At 43.1% G+C, this 7241-nt stretch overlaps 1 long non-coding RNA gene across 2 annotated transcripts; it reads right to left on the reverse strand.

The window, feature by feature from the left end:
• Window positions 1–2749: 2749 nt before the first annotated feature.
• On the reverse strand, window positions 2750–6966 carry LOC133206866 (uncharacterized). 2 transcript variants are annotated; one of them, XR_009723894.1, is made up of 4 exons: window positions 6216–6966; window positions 4648–4748; window positions 3179–3264; window positions 2750–3065 (listed from the first exon to the last, which is right to left on the reverse strand). It is a non-coding gene; the product is annotated as an uncharacterized LOC133206866 (long non-coding RNA). The 2 variants fall into 2 exon arrangements; XR_009723893.1 differs by lacking the exons at window positions 4648–4748; window positions 6216–6966 and adding an exon at window positions 4081–4319.
• Window positions 6967–7241: the final 275 nt, after the last annotated feature.

Here is a 7241-nt window from a genome sequence, read left to right on the forward strand (position 1 = left end):
CTATTTCTGCTCTTTACAGTCTTAAGGAGAGTCATAAATGTACAGGTTTGCTTTACATATATCTTGCCCTGTGAAGAGAAAATGTTCAAGATATGGTGCCAGCACTCAGCTGGTCAGCTGAGGTTCAGTACAGAGAACTTTTGCCCACAGTAAGGGAGCAGAACAGATACCTGCTTTGGAAGCACCCTGAAACCTTCCAGTGGAAGAAAGTCCACCCTTCCTCACCAGCCTGTGATGCTCCTCCCACAGATGCTGTTAAACCTGTGCTTGGGACTGCAGAACAACTTGGCAAACAGATCCTGAAAATCCTCTGCCTGGCAGTAGATTTATCCTGGATTGTCTCCAGTAACAACACAATGGCCAAAGCATAAGCTAGGACCTTCTTTGTCAAGGTTTCCCCTTCTATCAAGTCAATGTATCATTTCTGGGACAGTTATCATAAGCTGAATATTGCTGATTAATCATCTAGCACACAAAGCCAATCGATCCCCCTCTTTGCAGTGCTCAATCCTTCATTCCTAAATCACTTTAAAATTCAAATTAGGAATCTTTTGCTCTTTCAATGTTTTGCCTTTACATCTAAAAATGGGATACTGAGGATAAAATGCTGAGTCAGAGGAAGAAAAAAATCACCTGGTGACTAACTCACAACTCTCCTTAGTACAGGGGGAAATCAAATCTCTCAAGTGATGGGGCCCACTGAAAGGCCCCATTTTTCACTGAATGTGACTTACTCCTGGCTGGTTAGGAGCTACTACTTGTAGAATACTTCTGGAAGGTGAGAGGTCTTGGACAGACAGATATACCACCTAGTTCCTCCTTTTCCTTTGCCTTCACATTTATTTGTATCTTCCAGTGTTTATAACTTAGGACACGTTTCTTTGCATCAAGTAACTAGTATGCTGCTGCCATAAGCTACTTGATATTTTCATAAGGAGAGCAAGTTTTTAGAGGGCTGGATTTGAAAAACAGGGAAAATACTGTGAACCTAGTCCCTTGAGTGTTTTCTACTCGCTGACTCTCTGATCTGTTGCAGGGTGATGATCATATAAGGCATGATCTCTTAGGCAATTTCAAGCACCCAAACTTGCTGAGAGTTGAACTGTGTTTGCACTCTATGGCTCCAGGAGGAACTGTGAGACCTGTTTATCCCTTTGCATGGGATCTTTTGCAGAAAGCAGAGCCCACTAATGGGGCTCTGTGTCTGGCCCCACTGCCTTTATTACTAGGGCTGCTAAGAAACAACTGAGAGAGACCTTCCTCAAAGATCCCTCACCTACCTGCCTCAAAGCGCATATAAACTGAATTGCTACACAACTGGATGTTTTGAACACAGTCTGGATGCTGTACTAGGAAGTTAAATAAACCTTACAGAGATGTGTGAAGCAGGGTCAAGGGATGCACTAGGTTTGATCCCAGCATCTAAGGTTAGAGGTAACACAGGAAATCCTGAGTTTTGCTTCTGGTTTTAACACAATTTGTGTTAAAAACAAGTCACTTAAGCTGGAAAAATGGCCTTTTTCTCTGCTTGTTCTTGTTACAGTGGTGCCAGTGCTTTTTGTATATACTACAAAGAGGGAAACAAATAACACATGTTGAAATTATAGCCTCAGGTTGAATGCAGAATTGATACAAAGCTTGTATGTGCTGGAAGTAGTAGAGCAGGAACTGGGATTAACTCGCTGCGCTCTGAGAAACACAGTCTGCCCCTTCCGTTACCAAATAACTCCCACCGAGGGTGATGGGTAACTCCAAAATGCTTCGGTGTGCACGGAACTGGAGCGAGGTGGCTGCCAAAGCGGGGACTCCTGCAGGCAGCGCTCCCCGCCTGTGTCCGGCAGCACAATCACCGTTTCTCACCGATTCGGTGTAGTCTGTCCCCCTCTGCCGGCCACCCACCATCCGCCCAGCTCCGGCAGCCCTGTCGAGAGCCGGAACACAAAAGTGGTGGTAAAAAAAGAGCCTGATGACAGCAACCCCACAGGCTGAAACCCCCCCTCAACAGACCAGTGTATCCATGACCATGCTGCAGGATCGAGGAGAGGCTTATTAGGGTCCTCAAGCAACTGGGGCTTGGATTTGTGATTCAGGTTAATATCAAACCTGCATATTTCAAAGTGAGCACTATCCTGGTGTAATGGGGGAGCAGATGTGATTGTTATGTTTCATAATAGCACGTGCTGTTATCCCCAATTTGATAATAACATCTGCTATAAGCAGCCACATCTGGCTGGTATCACAGTCACATCTTTGCTCACAGCTGGTTCGGGGTTCAGGGTGTCCTGGAAAGGGAGGACTACTGGAACCTTTGATAACAAATCTAACTGACCTGGTGTATTTCTACCCTAATATTGCAACAGGTCAATCTGCCTACAGCTTCTTTATATCATGATAACTGTGTTCATGCCTGGAAACTTCTATTGCTCAATTAGTGCATTAGAACAACCCCATTTCCTAGCATGAGAAAGGATTTAGGAAGCAAAGTGTGAAGAAAAAAACATACAGAAACATAGAATTGCTTAGGTTGAAAAAGCCTTTTACGATCAAGTCCAGTTAACTCAGCACTGCCAAGGCCACCACTAAGCTATGTCCTCAAGCCCTTCAGGGATGGTGACCCCATCTCTGCCCTGGGCATCCTGTTCCTGCACTTGGCTCACAGATCATCTCATAAGAGGCGCTGCCTTGCACAATCACAGCACTACAGCTGGTTTATTTACAAGAAAATAAGATAGAAGAAATACTGCAAGAGAAAATATGTGTCTAAGGAAACTACTGTAAAACTGCCTATCACAGCTGACAAAGATAACAAATACAGTGAGGGTTGTTACAGCATGAGGAGCTAAGATTACAGGCAAAGTTTGGAGAGTGGTAACATCTTGTTAGACAAATCAGTGTCCTTAGGAAGAGCAGGCAAGCATTTCATCTCAAGACAAAAACTGAAATGCATGTTGCTAAGCTGGAGCACAAACTTCCCTCTGTGGAGTTTCCTTCCCAGTGTTGGTGTCCAGCTCTGTTTCTCATCTGAGTTTCTTCAGTCGATTTATTCAACAACAAGACAGGCAGTGCTTTGGGGAAACACAAAAAAATGCTCTGAAATACATTGAGCCTATGAAGATGTACAAGAAAAGGTAAACACTACCCCCTCTGAGAGTAGCTCAGAAATGGTCTCTCCTTTTACCTCTTACTTCCAATGACTTTTTCTCTGGCAGAATTAACTCTGTTCTTGTTAATGGAATAATTTGTCAGATGCATGCATACATTACCCTGTAAATGAATGAACAAGATGCAGGGTTAGAAAGGTATTAGCCTCCTCCCTTCTTCTCTACATGATCCTGGTCACACTGCCTAATGTACAAAGCATCTTAATTAAGCACAGAAGATTTAATGGCACTAAATATGATCAGCCCTATACTGATCCCATTACTTTAAAGAACCCAATAAATGAGGCTCAACAGTTTCAATTTCACTTCACTGCAATCTCATCAGCATTCCAATTCCATCACTTCTGAGAAATCAGCAGTTTCAATGGAAGATAACCCTCTTTCCCAGTCAGGCCCCATTCTACAGCCACTTATTAGGAGAGTTAATTCTGTGTTCAAATGATTCAGAACTGCATACCAGAACCTTTGCCAGCCACCAGCTAAGCCACCACTTCTTTTCAGAAAGAGGTAAACCAACATATCTTTGCATTTAGGCCTTTTCCCCTTCCAAGATTTCTCATTCTTGTAACAATCTTTTTGCCACAATAATGCTTCATGAAAAACAGTACCAGACTAGTACATAAAGTTAATTAGGTATGTATTTATAGAAGTACTAACCATGCCAAAACTTGTATGCAGCACTGATCTGGATAATATAACACATGGTGCATTCTACTAGAGAATCTGCTCAAATATTTCACGCATAATTGTATTTATAGCACTCAGATACTACAAAGATGAATGACTGGTATTTATGAAGTGCTTAGGGATTCTCTAGAGAAAGATGCTTTGGACACTGGAACCATTAGGATTTCTCTCTATCTCTGGCTGCTGTGTATTGAACTGTCATTAACTTCTGCTAATAGGCTTGTTTACTTACCAAGCTATTGTGCAAAAGGTCAGAGGATGCTGAAGTAGCAAAATGTGGAAGGCCCTCATTATAGACAAACATCCTTAGAGGGTCACGGGATGTCACCAGCACATAAATCCCCAGATCAAACTTACATCTACCAAGAATAAAAGGCTGGGAAAGAGAATATGAAGCCAATTTGCTTCTAAACTTGCTTGAAACAGATGAACAACACTGGTAACTCATTAATAGCTATTGCAAAGGTGACAAGCCTAGCTGTGGTCCCTGCTGAACTCCTTTCTATGCCAGATCTACTTCTGCCACAGTTTTATCTGGTGCTGAGCTGGGAAAGATACTGTAAATGTCTCTTTCTGGGGTGTGTGTCCCTAATAATGATCAAACTAGAGCCTGCGTCTGCACTACACCAAGTAGTGGCAGGTTCTCCACTTCATTTAAGGCCGTAGCCGGTTTCTGTACAGCTCAGTGAGTGTTTGAAGTTCAAGTGTAAATGTTTGAAGAAATGAAACATTAACAACTGAAAAGGAGCCTGTGGGCCAGTCCGCCCAATACCCCCCTAAAGAGGAGCTCATTTCCTACCTTTCTTTTCTCCAAGCCAGAGGCTCCAAGTGTTCTCCCTTCCACTTCTTATATTTTTTTTCAGTCATTCATAGACTTTCATTCTTTCCTAGGAGCATTCCCTAAAAAAATAAAAATGAGGTCAAATGCAAAGTCAAACAAATTTAGCCCATAAAATGCAGTGTGTCCAAAGGTCAACAATAAACCAAAGTAAATCATGGTTTTGCTCCTCAAATTATTGGAAGTCCAAGCAACTGGAGGCTTATTGAAGTTTTTATATTAGACTTCATTAGAGATGTTATTTAAAAGTGTCAGTCAAAACCACTTTGGTAAGACTCTTGTTTGGAATAGGACAACAGGGATTAATGGGACTCATGAAAAATGAGTATCTTTTAAGTGCTTATTCACTGATGAGGGATAAAGTTTTCCTTCTCCCATTCATCCTTTCTGAATGCTCTGAATTCTTGTCAAGGTAATTCTGTCTCAAAATATTACAAGTCATTTCTGAACACGAGTTTACAGAATAACATGTAAAGTAGACATTTTTCTTTTGTCAGCAATGAATTCTTTTGACAGCGATGAATCTGAGGCAAATGACCAGTGAATGCTATTTCTGGCTGAGTGACCACATCAGGGCAAGGCTAAACTGGATATTAAAGCACCAGCTCAGTGACAAAGCAGCGATCTTGAAACGAGGAATGGGAGGATTACCCTTGAGATGTAGAGCTGGCAGATCACATCCTGCCCACGCTTCATGTCCTTCTCAGCTTGGGTGGCAAAGATGCCTGTGCCCTGACAGCCAGAGGCCAGTTTACAGAGACAAGTCTTGTGTTTCCTTGATCAGTTACTGGGCTACAAACTGTCCTAACAACGAGGAGGGAAATGGCACAGAGGGACACTACAATAGTTATGAAAGAACTGCATTAAAACTGCTTTCTAATGTAGATTTCCTAGGTGTAGGTTTTCAAATGACTCCAAGAACCTTGCAAAAGTGTAACAGGACCAGAAAGTAGAATATTGTAAGAATATTGTAAGATTAATTTCCTTCAGTCCTCTGCTTAGAAAAGCTTTAAATGATAACTGCTTTTTTTCCTCTGATTTCTTTTCCAGCATTAGCTTCAAGCAGAGGAAACTATTTGCTTTCTTCCAGCCCAGCAGATTAATCTTTGTCTAGAATTCAGAAGAGGCTTTTAAGGTGCTGAAAGTTGGCCCCTTTGGGCATGCAAATCATAGAATGTGAATCTAACAGCCAAAAAATAATCATGCTGAGAAGAAAGTCAGGCTTTAAAAGAAGGGCTTAGTCTGCAGGAAGACACCAAGAAAGAAGTTGGATTCTCTTGGGAAGAGCTTTATTGCTGTTTCTAGCCAGCAAATACTTCGTATAAGTTTTCCTGCTTCCAGGGAAGTGTCTGATTTTCCAGGGAAAGAAGTCCAGGGAGAAAAATAAAAGCATCATAATCAAATATTTGCTTGCACCTTTTTGATTCCAAAAGAATAATAAAGGGATCATCACACCCATACAGCCCACTCACAAGCACTTGATTATCACTTCCCATTGCCACTAACCAATCTGTTGATACTGTACTCACTCTGTTCACTCCTGTCTTGTGCTCCTCAGAAGCTCACCGCTCCAGGTACTGCATCACAGAGCAACAGCAGTTTAAGAGAAGGAAGCTTTGTAATTTCCAAGTCTCTGTTTGGGCTCAGAGGGAGACGTGGAATCGCCATTCCATTAGGCCTTGGCCATCAATTGCTCCCTGGATGGATGATTTACAAACTGCCAGCTGTAGATGATAATCTGGACAATTAGTCATAACAGACCACCACATAAACCCAGGAGTGCTTACTGTTTCAGAAGCTTCACTCCAGCTAGAAATACTGCAAGAACAGCAGGTCCATTGATAGCTCTGAGTGGTGGAAAACAACGATTCCTGGAGTGCAGCTCTGAATAATGCTTTATTTGGATTGGAGCCACTCGAGCCTTGCTTCGTGTTCCTCTCTCAAGGCATGAATCCAGAAAACACTGGCAAGAGCTTACAGGCATATTAAGTTTTGACTTCTTGCCTAACTTCAGTCATTGTGAGAGAAATATGTCTGATGCGCACAAGCTACTGCTTCACAAAGATTAAACATCAGGGCTAGCACATGCTCGCAAAGAGCAAGTGTTACAACAACAAGGGGACACACTCCAGGGCCAATAAAGCAGTGCTCTGGCTAAGGGCTGGTTGCATACACTGCATCAGCGGGGCAATTCCGAGCCAGGCAGCACAATGTGAGCAAAACACAACGTGTGGACATTAAACCTTTTGATTTCAAACAACTCAAGTCATAGTTGAAGCAATGCTGTGACCCCTGCAAGAATATTAATTTCTTAGTCATTTAGGCATCAGCTCCACCACAATTCCTTTGGCTTTCCCCATCCAAGGGACACCTGTGCCGGGAGCAGGCTCCACACGAGCTGACGGACCCACCTGCGGCTGCAGCGCCGCTTCTGCGGCACCTTTCCCAAGGTTTCACCCTGCGCTTAGCACACAGGGCTTGGCAGGAGCCGCCATCCCCACCCCCCCCCCCCCCAACCACAGACCTGCAACGAGCGGAGCTCGCACCCTGCAGGG

This window comes from Neopsephotus bourkii, unplaced genomic scaffold (genome assembly GCF_033783945.1).
Source record: "Neopsephotus bourkii isolate Nb327-2 ecotype Australia unplaced genomic scaffold, CSIRO-AGI_Nbou_v1 NB_1821, whole genome shotgun sequence".
Classification (NCBI taxonomy): Eukaryota; Metazoa; Chordata; class Aves; order Psittaciformes; family Psittacidae; genus Neopsephotus; species Neopsephotus bourkii.